The 13708-nt window shown below is 49.1% G+C and overlaps 1 protein-coding gene across 2 annotated transcripts in view; it reads left to right on the top strand.

The window, feature by feature from the left end:
- The first annotated feature begins 3181 nt into the window (after nt 1-3181).
- Nucleotides 3182-13708, top strand: part of DAAM2 (dishevelled associated activator of morphogenesis 2) — a 105182-nt gene continuing 94655 nt past the window's right edge. For both annotated transcript variants that reach the window (XM_080663269.1, XM_080663267.1), the window contains exon 1: nt 3182-3300. The gene's annotated coding sequence lies outside the window, so the exon portion shown is untranslated. The remainder of the gene's footprint in view (nt 3301-13708) is intronic.

The raw sequence follows: 13708 nt of genomic DNA, 5'->3' as shown, positions 1-13708 counted from the left end.
AGGAGCTAATGAGGATATTCTATTTCTCATTAGGCCTGCCTCTTCATTTCTATTTGGTCTGTTGCTGCTGATTTCTATTAACTCCACCTCATTTCCGTATGACAGGAACGATTAGATTGGCCTGTGGTGTGATTTCCAAGGGAGCATTGTCACACCATAGCTCCTGATACTAGATGTTAGTCAGTCATAAAACCCTCTTACGCTGCAGTAACTTTCCTGCATCCTTTTATTTTTCAAAAATGGTTAAAAATAGATATCCTGTGTTTAATACTTGCCCTCTGCTGGGCATTGTAGACCACAGTTGGAAAATTGGGCTTCGAGTTGAGAGGAAAATGTGGTGAGAGTATAGATCTGGGCACAGAGACCACGGTTGAGTTTCCCAGACCGTTACTGAGCCTGTGGTGGAATTCAGGAGAACTGAACGAATTCACAAGAGGAGGGTCTATGGCACTCGGAGGACAGCCAATGACAGATGCCTGGGGAACATCAACATCTCGGTGGGAAGAGAGGACTCAGGAGAGAAATTGCACACACAAGGGAAGTGGTGGTGATGGGAAGACATTCCTGAGGAAAGTGCTTCAAGAAAGGGGTGGTCCAAGCATTTCAAAGGGAGAGAATAAGAGTGACAAGACTGGGTTCACCTGGAAGACCAACTGCGGGGATTCAAGCTAGGATGTCGGGAGGTAGCTGGAAGGTGAGGGGGATTTGGGGAGACAGTGGGCTGAACTTAATTCCCAAATATACCGCGGCACTTTCCAGTTCCAGAATTTACTTGCAATCTGATTCATCTTGGTTGAATTAAATAGAATTCATGCCAACTTAGTAGGAATAAGTGTTCTTCGTTGGCCTTTCTTGTTGTTATTAAAGATGTTGCAGAAAATTCATGGACTTGGAGTCAGAGGAACTAGGTTAGGGTCCAAAGTCCTTTACTTGCTGACTTTGATCTGGGGCAGAACATTTGTCAGATCCAGCTTCTGTGTGTGTGTGTGTGTGTGTGTGTGTGTGTGTGTATGAAGTAATAGTGATATGTCTTCTCTTAACCTCACAACTGTGGGAGATATGTGAATAGCCTTTGAAAACTATAGAGAATGATGCCAGTGCATGGTATGTAAAATATCATTGTCATACCTGTAAGCTAATGCTCAGGAATGATCCCAATAGTATATTTTGGTGGACCGATGGGAGTATGTCAGGAAAGATTACATTTGGCTGTAAAAAAAACAACAACAAAACACAAACAGAAGACTCAACTATAATAACTTAAACACATAGGAGTTTATTTTTGTCACCTAACAAGAAGTCAGAGGAAGGTGCAGCCCTTTACAGAAGCCACTAGCACCCCGGCTCCTCCCACCTTCCTGCTCCACCATCCTTAAGTGAGTGGCTTTTGTTCCCAAGGTTGCAAGATGGCTGCTGTATCTCCAGGCATCATGTCTATGTTCCAAGAGAGAAAAAATAGGGGAAGTACAATTAAGGAATGTCAAAGTGTTGAAGGGGCATGCCGATTGAATCTGACTTTTTCGTAAAGAGTTTTGTGGCAGCTGACTCCTGCCTTTTGCACAACAACCTCACATGGCCAGAACTGGGTTTCATAGCTATCCCCAGTTACAAGGGAGCCTGGGATGGTGAATACTGTAGACTTCCAGTTTTTTATTGAGAAAGGCAAGGGAGAAGGGGTTGGCCGATGGCTTTTGGAAGCCAACTTGCAATGTTTACCTCAGAGCAGAACTTGCCTTGCCAATGGAACCGTGATGTGAGGAAGGGGAAAGACATGGCAGTGGGTATAAAGCTCAGGAGGCGGCCTGGCACTGGCCACACAGCAGGGCTCCGGCCCTCTGTGGCTTGGATCAAAACATCTTGGCCGTCCCCCACCAAGAGGCCCAGTCCCCAAGACCTGGCCCCTTCTGGCAATCAGCCCTAACCAGCTGCTGCCAAAGGGGTAAACACATTCCAGGTCCGTGAGTCCCTGCTGCATTGTAACTGTGGTCGAGGCACACACACCCACCCCATCTGGGCTAATGGAAAGTTCACTAGAGTTGTGATGGCTTAGTGATGATTTGCAGTTATCTGTGCTCTTTCTAGTAATGGGGAGCTGAATACCTACACACTTATGTTATCTAACTGCACAAGCGATTTGCATCTTGTGCATCATTTTTATGTTCATTCTCCAATTCCTGGGAACCATGAAGGCTAAAGCATTACATTCTCTTTTTCTGTATTCTGGAAGGAGGGCCCTTAAACCAAGCCATTCCCCTAAGACCCTTTAGCTTGGTGGAGAAACAGAAACCATCAGAATCCAGATGTGGATACCCAGAAAACTCTACATGGGTCATCACCCAGGGTGGGTGCCTCCTGGGATTGTGGGGGAAACAAGATCAAACACTCACCCTGAGGATGGTGCCAGGCTTGGAGCAGAAAGTCGCTCCTGACCAAGGCAACTCCAGTGCAGTCCAGGAGATGGGTCACAATCACATGTAAGAAAAAAAAATTAAAGGCGATTTAAAAAGTATGAATAAGAGCTATTGTAAACGGCTCACACTCTGTATATAAGCAGTGAAGTAAGATGAATTGACTGGCACTGAGTTGGAAAAGCTATACAGAGGCAGGGAGTGTGGAACATAATTTTATAAAAATAAACCTTTTTTTTTTCCTTTTACATACACACTCCCAAAGAAGAAATGGAAAAGTTGTTAGGGTGTGGACCAGGGCTTCTAATTAGCTGTTCTGTTCTGCCCGATTTATCTCTTTTCTTGCCCTGGCACCTTCCTGGGACTTACTGTCCTACACCGGGCCCTTTGGGGATGGAGAGGGCATTCCCCCCAGACCCGAGCCCGCAGCAGGCTCAGAGCAGGTCTTTGCGCCAGATGCCCAGGGGAGGAGCCCGGAGAAACCCACTGGCCAGGTCGCCACTTTTGCCTCTTTGACCCTAACATGTTTCCAAAACAGAGGGAGCCCTGCGAAGGCTCCTTGCCAGAGTAGGAAACAGCTACCCTCATTGTCTGCCTCGCCCCTGCCGGCTACCCTCCCCCCTTCCCCTCCTTTCTGTCTGAAAGTGTGAAAATTACAAATCCCAAGGAACCGCAATCAGAACTCTACCTAGGGAAAATTCAGAGTATCCTGGCCATAAATATCCCGCTCCAAGACGCCTGACGTCAGAGTGGGGCGGGCGGGGGAGGGAGGCCGGCTGGGAGAGGAGGCGGTGGTTCCTCCGGACACAGCGGAGTCGGGTCGAGGAGCGGAGAGCAGCGAGCGCGCCGCGGGGTCCGGGCTGCGGAGCGGCGCCCGCGCGGGGTCCTCGGAGTAAGTGCCGCCTCCCGGCCTGCTGGGCTCGCGTCCCTCCGGGGTGGGGCCGGGCTGGGGCGGCTTTCTGCCGGCTCTTCCCCACTCTCGCCCCTACTTTATTCCCTGCGCGGGGAGCGGGTTGGAGGCAGAGCTCCACAGGCTGCCGGTTTTGTTTCTCCAAAGTGTTGCTGAGTGGGCTCCCGGGGCCTGCGTGCGCGGCTGTGTGCGTGTGTATGTCTGTCGGTATCAGCACATCTGGACACAGAGAATGTCTTTGGAAAACTTTAAAAAATGTGTTTTCGTGGCTTTGAAATCGAATTCCTTCTTGTCACAAGTGGACAAACATAGCCGGTGCCCCCCAAACAGAACTTTTTTGGTGGTGGCTTGTCCTGGGTCAGTCTGTGCCTTCCTTGGGGATTTAACTCTTCAGGAGCCCGGCTCCCACCAGCAAGCCTGGCCTCTGGCCCGCAGGCAGGGCAGGGGGCGGGCGTCCTGGCTCTCAGCAGCAGTGGGCAGTGGGACTTGGAGCAAAGAAAGGAGCATCTCAGAAAAGAGGTCCCCACGCTGGGGGCCTCAGCACCTGTGGCCCTGACATGACCAGGCCCTGGGACTTTGACTTAAGCAGAAGGAAGGATCTGGTCAGGAGGCAGGTAATTTAAGGAAGAGGAGGAGAAGGAGGAGGTGGTGGTGGCGGCGGCCAGGACACTGCGGCTCTGTGTCCAGCCTGCCCCAGGAGTGGGATGAATGTGTCTGCCACATGTGCCCACAGTGGGGGATTCTCTGGGAGCACCGCGGTGCCCCAAACAAGATGCAAGCTCATAACATAAAGAGACGTGTCTGAGCGGTGGGGTGGAGGGAGGGGGCGGTGGGGAAAAGGGAGAGAGATTTTTATCAAAATTGAACACAGATTGCTGAGGTCTGGGCTGGATTTAACTCTTGCCTCCCTGCTCTGGCCACTTTTGCACAGTTCTGTGGTGGGTTTGCAAAGCTCCAGGGAAGGTGGGCAGGAAAAGCATGCGTCTCTAGGAAAGAGGCCCTGGAGGGTTTCCTTGAAGCTGACATGGGAATGAAAGCAACTTCCCATTTTTGAAAAGCTTAAGGTTTGTGTTTTCTCCCATCTAAGTAGGACGTCAGTTTCTTGGATTTCTCTGAAAAGCCGGCTGATGGAGGCAATGGGTTTTCCCTGGGACGCAGAGGTGGGATTGTGTTGTCCTGAGAGTGGGAGGCGAGTGGGCCCGGGCTGTGTGGACCCAGCAGCCCTGGATTGCCCAATGCAGGCCCTGGATGTCAATAGCTGCGTTCAACAGACCAGTGACCACAAAGAGAGCCCTTTCAGCTTTGCCCTCGCCTGGGCTCTGGTTTTGTATTTTGCAATAGAGCCAACCTACAATGTTTGGGTGGGAGGAACATTGCTGGACTCTCCCTGTGCCCTAGAAAAATGAAGGGACAGGGAGGAAATTTGGACCCACAGGAAGTTGGAGATTTGGGAAGGATTTTAAAAATTATACAAATCGATCCCTAGGGAAACACGATAATAGACTGAGCAGACGGCAATGTCAGAAAGAGAGTCGTTTAGCTTCAGGAGTCCATCTTCCACCTATGTGTGATGAAGAAGGCGATGGAAAGGAGTGTGGAAGAGGGGTCGCTGGGGTCCCAGGAGAAGCATGTGTGGGACATGCTCTCACGTTTGAAGCGCCTGGGGATCGTCGTGGTCTGGGGCAGGGAAGCATAAACAACCCGTTTCTCCTCCGTGCTGGGAGCTGCACTCCTTCCTTGAAAAGCAACAACTGTGCTATTATGTCCTGGTGAGTTGCACGCCCCGGTGCGTACTCCTAGCTGAGTTTTCGGAGCTTGTCCTCCAGCTCCGGGGATGCTGAGGGAATACTCGTGCCCCCATCAGGACGAAAAGAGGAGAGAAACTTCTCACGGACACTGGAACTGAGAGAGATTCGGGCCATCAGGAAGGGAGGATGTGAGGGCAGGACCAGTAGGAAGGCCTGTGAATGATTTTTTGGGGGGTGGGGGGAGTGTGGGTGAGATTGAGAGACTACTGCTTTCTATGGGAACATGGTCTCTCCCCAGTCTTCCTTTCCAACTTCCTGCCCCCAAAGTTTTGGACACTAGACAGGTGAGACTCTCTCCCTCACCGAAGACCCTTGGACCCCGGGGAGAAGGAGAGGGCACGCCTCAGCGCCCTGTCGGGAGGTTGCAATGATGACCAGTGAGGCAGAGGCTTGCTTCTTTGGTTTCAGTGGCACCAATGGGAGGACCGATTTTCAATATTCCCGCTCATTCCCACTATTTTCAAATAGAAGGCTGAATACAAGGGACAGAGGGACCCCTTGGAGGTGGGCGCCCAGAACTACCCTATCCCAGCAGCACACAGTCCTCAGCAAGAGAACTGGGCTTCGATTCTTTCTTTGTGAAGGTTTCTCTGAGAGTCAGTGCCATCCTGGCCCCTCCAGGCTTGCTCTGGGCCATTTCACCAACTTGAGACCTGGGACGAATTCCTAGGCCACTGATGCTTGGGCCGATAGTGGAGCCTTCTCCTCCTCCCTTCTATCAGCAGATCTGGCCGGCTTGCCAGTCATCCCTGAGGTCAGAATACTTAGGGCACATTCTCAGACTCTCCTGAAGTTCCAAAGGGCAAGCACACTGGCTGACAAACAACTTGGACGGTGTCCTTGGCTTTGCTAGTGGCCGACTCTCTGGATCTCCATGGCCGCCAGAGTCTATGGTCAGGGACCCTGTGTCCTTCAGGTCTGGCTTCACACGCTGCCTGGAGCAGGATAGAGTGCAGGCTTCCGAGCACTGCCGGGAGGGGATTCGTCACCTGGGACACCCTACTTATCCCTGGGAGCTTCAGTGTCCTCACCTAGAAAAAGATAATGAGGATAATATACCTTACAAGGTTATTACGAAAATGATATTTATGCAAAAGGACGGAAACAGAGCTAGCAATGTTGTAGACCCTTAATAAAGGGCCTGACATAATTTCATGTTCCTGTTTTCAGCCCTCAGGAGCCTGAGGAGTTTGGAAAGGACCTCCCCCCAAATCTGGCTACATGTTTTCCATTATTTAAGGCCAATGGGTGGAGTTGCTAGGGTCAGGTGACCTTTACTGGCTCCCTGGAGAAAAGGTGGCTGGTGGGGATTACCCAGGAGCACATGCCTGGCCCATCATCCTGAGGGTGGGAGGAGGCACCAGGCATCCTGGGCATCTGGCCTGGAAACCACTCCTGTGTGAGCTCCCTCCAGAGGCAGAGGGCACAGAGCAGGCTGGAGTGTACAGTCGGGGTGGGAGGTGGCAAGGTGGGGGTGGGGCAGCAAGATCAAGAACCATGGGAGTCCTTTTTTCTTTTGACTTTTAACCTTTGTATCATTCTTTTTTTTAAAAAAAAAATGTTTTTCAACTATAGTTTACGTTCAATATTATTTTGTATTAGTACAGCATAGTGGTGAGATAATCATATACTTTACAAACTCTTCCCCCAAATCAAGATTAGATGAAGCAGGGGATAGAATTAGTGATTTGGAAGATACGGTAGCAGGAAACACCCACTCAGAGCAGCAGGAAGAAAAAAGAATCTAAGAAAATGAGGTAGGAGAACCAGTTGAGGCTTGAAGAACAAGCCTTGGGTCAGAGGTAGGTTAGGCAGGCACTGCGCCTGAAGGTGCTGAGGTCAGAGTAAGGGAAGTAGATTCCAGTGGGTTGCAAAGAATGGAAGCTTTAGCCCTGGCCGTGTGGCTTAGTTGGCTGGGTGTGGTCCCATGCACCAAAAGGCTGCTGGTTCCATTCCTGGTCAGGGCACATGCCCGGTTTCTGGTAGGGGACATGCAGGAGGTAGTCTGATCGATGTTCCACTCTCCCATCAATCTTTCCCTCTCCCTCTCCCTTTCTCTCTCTCTAAAAATCAATAAAAATATGTATAAAAAGGAATGGAAGTTTTAGGCATCTGTAAACCTGTCTGGTGGGGTGGGTGGGGTGGGCAAGCTGCCCCCCGATTGGCACACTGTGTAGGGGAGTGGCTGTCCAAGCACAGAAGGAGCATCTGATGCTGCACAGAGCAGCTGCAGGTTCCCTTGGACCATCTGAGAGCTTCTAAGTTACCCTTCAAGTTGACATTTAAGACTTTAAGGATCACATTTGTTTCTGTTTTGTTCAAGCACTCTCTTTAACCGTGGCCTGGGATGACTTTTCAGCTTTTAAGAGGCTCAGCGAGTGGCCAACATCTCTTGAGATGGCCCAGATTGGGGGTCAGTGAATTCCTCACTGCTGGCAGTATCTATTTCTCCAACTATCTCCTCACATTTTTTTGGTTTGTTTGTTTTTTGCTTCATTACGAGGTTATAAAACTGTGCCGTCGAAATGTTGTGCAGGGAGGAAATGCCTTTTCTCTGGCCCCGTGTATCACGCCAGAGCTGTGCGAGGCTTTCACCTTGTGGCGATTAGCAGGTGTCATGGGATTCTTTCTGGGCTCCCCCTCCAAAAGCAAAGACAAGAAAAAAACTGGAAGAAATAAACGTTTGGCAGTTCATCTCTTGCCATAGAGGAGCTGACTGACTTGCAGGATGCCTCGGGCTCCATGGGGAATGTTTCACGACCAAGTGGACCCAGGTGTGAGTGCTGACCCCACCAGGTGACAAGCGGTTCAATCTCTGTGATTTTTCTTCGTCCGCTAAATGAGAGCGGTAGCTATCCTCACCTCCCAGCATTGTTCTGAAGACGAGATGAAACAATACATGAGAAGAACCTGGCAAATTGCTCCGTGCTCGGCAAACTGTTCATGCCATTCCCCTCTAGATCTCAGCTCATGAAAGTACATGGGTTTGGACCTTTGTCTATGAGGGAAAGTAAATAAGCCACTTATTCAAGGCTTAACATCGGTGCTCAAAGTGGGAGACCCTTTCATACAAAAGTGGGGTATAGACCAGCACTCCCCATGCCAATGGCAGCCCCATGTGAGCCTCTGCGGGAGTAAAGGAAAGGCCACCAGCTCACTCACCAATGAACCTGGGCTATCAGTGAGCTGTCTCCATACAGCTTGTTGTAGAAATCCCAAACACTGCCGTGGCTCACACAGACAAGGTCAAGCCTGGGGAAAGAAATTATTGAGTTGGTACCTAACATAATGGCAGAATGACAATTAGTACCTTACCTTGTACAACATCTTACAGTTTGAAAAGCTCATGGCCTCATTTCATCATCATAACAATCCTGTTAGATTGGAATTATCCACATTATATGGCTCATACTCTGTGGGCTAAAAGACTTACCCTAATTCACACAGTAGGTGAGTGGAAGAAACAGGAGGTAAATGAGGATCCAAACAGTGGGTTGCAGCCCTGGCTGCACATCAGAATCAGATGGCGAGCTTGTAAAAGTGTCAGAACCTGGGCTCACCCAGACCAATTAAATTAGGATCACAGGGGCGTGGACCCAGGCGCTGAGAGTTCTACAACCTCCCAAGTGACCTGGAGTATAAGTTGAGAGCCATAGGTCCAATGGAAGAGTGAAGAATACTGTACCGAGGTCAGGACGCTGGGTATCAGGTACAAGTAAAATGAACAGGCAAGACTTTGCTAGGATTTAAGTAAGCTCCAGGAGGGTGGGGCCTTGCGTGGTTCTCCCTGAATTCCAGAACCTGGTATAGTGTCAGGCACAAGGGAGACTATAAACATTGCCTGAATGAATGAATGAACAAACCACTGTAGATTAGGAGCCAAATCTATCCTGTCCCCTTGTTATATAAACAAAGTTTTACTGGAGCACAGCCATGTAATTTGTCTATGTGTTGTCTATGGCTGCTTTCATGCTAAAAGGGCCCAGTTGAGTGTTGTAATAGGGGCCTTGTGGTTCACAGTGCTGAAAATATTTATTGTCTGGCCCTTTAACAGAAAAAGTTTGATGGCTTCTGCTCTGGATCTCAGACAGGTATGGAGCGAGTGTGCCTTCGGGAGAGTCATTTCTGCATGGTGGTCAAGAATATGGGCCTAGAATCAGACAAGCCTGTGTTTGAATCCTGGCCCTGCTACTTACGTTTTGTAAGGCCTTGCATATTATTTCATCTCTCTGAGTCTCATCGGAGAAACAGGGATGATAATAAATAATACCTCCCACTCCATGTGGTGGTGAGAATTGTCAGCCCTTGACCTAGGCAGTGGTCGGCAAACTCATTAGTCAACAGAGCCAAATATCAACAGTACAACGATTGAAATTTCTTTTGAGAGCCAAATTTTTTAAACTTAAACTTCTTCTAACGCCACTTCTTCAAAATAGACTCGCCCAGGCCGTGGTATTTTGTGGAAGAGCCACACTCAAGGGGCCAAAGAGCTGCATGTGGCTCGTGAGCCGCGGTTTGCCGACCACGGGCCTAGAGTAAGCACTCAGTGAATGTTAGCTCTCACTATCACGGTTGTAGTAGTTACTTGCAACTAACCAAATAGAACAAAAACTAGATTGGAGCCAACACCTAAATCCAGTGTCATGGGCAGAATAAGGGATGCGGTAGCGAAAATAATCAGTCTGTAAGCTGGTTGGCGAAGAAAAACTCTTGTGAGGTTTCTGAAGTAAAGGTTCCCCTGTTAAGACAACACAGATCAGGCCGCGGGATGTGAGTGAGGAGTTCCTGTGTGGCTGACTGCTGTGTCAACCAGCAGTCCCTATCATTCCTTAAGGGTTAGCCTAGGTTTTATTACACTGAATAGTCAGGAACATGTCCCACCTCTATACCCTTGTTCATAGGTCTTTCTAACGGAAAGACCCTTCCCAATCCTCATCTTCCTGGTCCACTATTCCTGCTGGGTTTGCTCCTGCCTTCTCTCTCAAACTCCCTTTGCAAGGCTCCCCCCAGTCACTCCTTCCTTCTCACTCCCATGAACTTGACATGCGACTCTGTTATAACACTAAACAAACGGCATTACAGTCAGGGTGGGACTGTCTCCATCTTGCTTTCTACAGGTTTGGCGCTCATAAAAGTCAAATTCCACTGTAGAGTCCACACCTGTTAGCCAAACAGTGTCAACTAACCCTTGATTCAACACAATGATACCTGAGTTAACTCTGGAGGAATGAGTAGGACTTGCCCAGGTGCTGATGGGATTGCAAGAGAGAATTCCCATAGCCAACCAGATTGAGAAGAGCTACTCTGTTTAAAGACTTACGTGGACCCATTGTGTCCTCAACCCGCCATTCTGTGGTGGCTTCTTCCCTCTGGGACACCTCTTCCAGGGTGCAGCCAGGGACAGAGAAAGATGGAAGAAACTTAAAACCAAGTCTTTGACTTCTTGTGTGCAGATGTGGTGACAAGTTGGGTTTTGGCCTCTCTGGGCTTTTCATGTATGTGAGCCAGGATAATTGGGAGTTAGCTTGCTATGGTCAGCTTTTGTTAGCACGGCAATAGAGAGAAGCATGGCCATGGATAATAGCATACAGCAGATAATTCACAGCTTTGCCATTTGACTACAGAATGTGTTGCATAATTTTTATAGATTTAATGGCAGATTTATTTTGGTGGCAGATACGTACTGTGTGTGGAATAATATTAAAATGATGCTCTCTTTTAATGACTAAGGGGAGGGCACAGGAAAATGTTGGCCTTGAATTAAATATTCCTTTTGATCAACCCCAAAAGGACAATGAGGAACTGCGTCCTAAGAGGGGAGGTAGGAGAGAGAATGAAACAGTATGTGTATATAGGTCCCCATTATGCTCATGGTGCTATGCTGATCATTCTTAAAAATGTATCCTTTATTTGATTTTTCCAAATTATGAAAGTAATTCATCCTTGCTTAAACAAGTGAACTGATATTATAAAAAGACAAGTGGGAAACAAATAACATGTCTCCCTCTCTTCTACACCCTCATAATTCATGTAAATAGGCTAGAGTGATGTTCTTCCATATCTTTTCCTTTGTTCATACAAATACCTACAGGTGTGCTACAGGGAGGGTGGGATCTTGCTTGAGTGTTCGTTTTCCACTGAAGTTGAATCTAACTGTGCACATCACTCTGCAGCATGTGTCTCTTCCCTTTGACCATATGTTAAGGTCATCCCTACAATGCCTCAAGCTCTTGTTAATTTTTCCTGATTTCTTTATGCCTGGACACATACAGCTGTATATATTTGAGATCATGCCATTCTTGTAGGGATGTTTACTTTTGCATCAGTCAGATATTAGAGGTTGTTTCATCCTGGTTGATCACCCGTTTGGGTCCCTGAGTCTGACAATACAAGCATCCGTCACCCAGGAAGCTTGGCTTTGGCACTCGGGCTCCATGAGTGCTGTACCAGGCCTGACCACACTGGGGTATGACTACATGTCAGATGTGGTCCTCGTTCGTCCCATAGGGAAGCTACTGAGGACCAGGCCATGCGGCTCCTCTTCCCCCTCGTCAGATTTAGCCTTCCCTCCTTGGGTCTCCTCAATGACTGAAATGTAGGCAATGCCCAGGAAACATCAAAGACTAAACATTAGGTTGGAGGCCAGTACAGATGCCACAAATTAGTGTAGTATCATGGGCAGGATGTGGACTCTACATACTGATTGCCTCTCTGAGTCCAAGTAGTTTTGTTGTTGTTGTTGAATATTGTTATTGATTTCAGAGAGGAAGGGAGAAGGAAAGAGAGATAGAAACATCAATGATGAAATGATGAGAGAATCATTGATAGGCTGCCTCCTGCACACCCCACACTGGGGATCGAGCCCACATCCTGGGCATGTGCCCTGACCAGGAATCTAACCATGACCTCCTGGTTCATAGGTTGATGCTCAACCAGAGCCAAGCCGGCCAGGCCGAGTCCAAGTTTCGCATAGTGGACTCTGAGCTATGCCACCCAGACCCCGTTTAGGACTAACTCAGCGGTGGGCAGTGCTGGGGGTGGTCATCCTCTTTGGAATTTCCTCAGCTCAAGAGTTTCCTTTGCCCACAGTCACTCCCACCCACGCTCCTCTCCTGGGTCACCTGCATCCAATGATAGGTGGGAGCGAGGAAGGCCTGCCCCTCTGTCCCAATGTGAGGAAATTCCAAAGGGCCTCCCAGTGTCAGGGCTCCCCACGGGGTTGGCGGAGGCCTTCCCTGAGGATGAGTGACAAATGATGGCTGCATTTTCTCTCCTCCCAGTGCCACCTCCCGCCTGCCAGCCCCTCCCCTGGATGGTTGATTCCAAGTGCCCTTCCTGAAAACCCCGTGCCTGCTCCAGACACTGTGGCTGTTTTATATGAAGTCCTTTCAGAGGCGTCCATTATTTTCTAGGTAATCATCAGTGGCTCTATTAGAATATGAAAAAGTGCACCTTTTTTTTTTGTGCTCTATTTTGTCTGCTTTCTAGGTGAGACCCAATGGATTTCTCTACAAATAGGTTGTGTTGTAACTGGGCAGACTGAGCAAATGTTTAGAATTTTCTCACCAAATTTGCATTTGCCCCTGTCCTTGTCCCTGCTGCTCATGATAGACAGAGGTGTGGGTACTTCTGAGTAGAAGCACAGCCAGATGGCTTGGCTGCCATCCTGGAGACGGGGACTGGACGAGCTGGCCTTTGGGAACGCCTCTCCATCTTACTGGTGCTTCTGCAATAGAAAGGGGTTGGTCTCAGAGGCCCCAGCTGGCCCCTGGGAGCCGCCTTCCCGCCTGCATAGGTGTCCACATCATTCCTGCACGAGTCTCTGCCAGAACTGATTTGTCCCTGTGGGTGGTTGTTGTTTCTTACTAGTTTGTCGTGAGCACGGGCGGGCTTTGGCGCTGTGACTTAAACATTCCGCCCTCAGGTTAAGTACACTGATCGCCTGCCCTGAGTGCCAAAGGAAACCTAGCCTGCGTGATGGATGCTCGTGTGCCAGACTCGGGACCCAGACTCACAGTTCAGCGTCTGACCACATTCGTGGGGGTCAGTGTCAACACTCGCTCCCTCCTTGCCTCTCAGATGCCACAGCCACCAGCCTCAAGGTCCCCTGAGCAGGCATCCAGGGAAGGGAGTGATGCCAGGCCAGTGGGGAGATCTGTCAGTGTTTCCACAGAGCCAGAGGCAAGCTTTGAAGTTAGTTTGAAGCAAATTCAGGGTTTCTGTGGACTTTGGACAGTAGAAGGGCCAAACCATTTTAACTCTTCTTCTTTTTTTTCTAAATCGTTATCAGTTGGGCTGATAGTTGCCCAGAGGCAGAGTTAGGAACCCCCTCTGCCTTTCTGAGACACACAGTTGTAATTTCCCATTACTGTTGCCCTAAACAGAGGTGATGCTATAGAAGCCAGGGCTGGCAGAGCTGATAAACAGGCCAGACTTCTAAGTGTAAGGCTGTGGTTCAGAGCACAGGCCCTGGGTCCAGATTTTGGCTCCACTTCTTACTGGCTGGGTGACCTTGCAGAGTTACTGCATGTCTCTGTGCCTTAGTTTCCTCATCTGTAATGGGTTGTTATGAAGATAGAGTT

This window comes from Plecotus auritus (assembly GCF_963455305.1).
Source record: "Plecotus auritus genome assembly, chromosome: 4".
In the NCBI taxonomy this organism is placed as follows: Eukaryota; Metazoa; Chordata; class Mammalia; order Chiroptera; family Vespertilionidae; genus Plecotus; species Plecotus auritus.
Note: the sequence above shows the minus strand (reverse complement) of the source record. Positions and strands in the feature narration are given on the sequence as shown.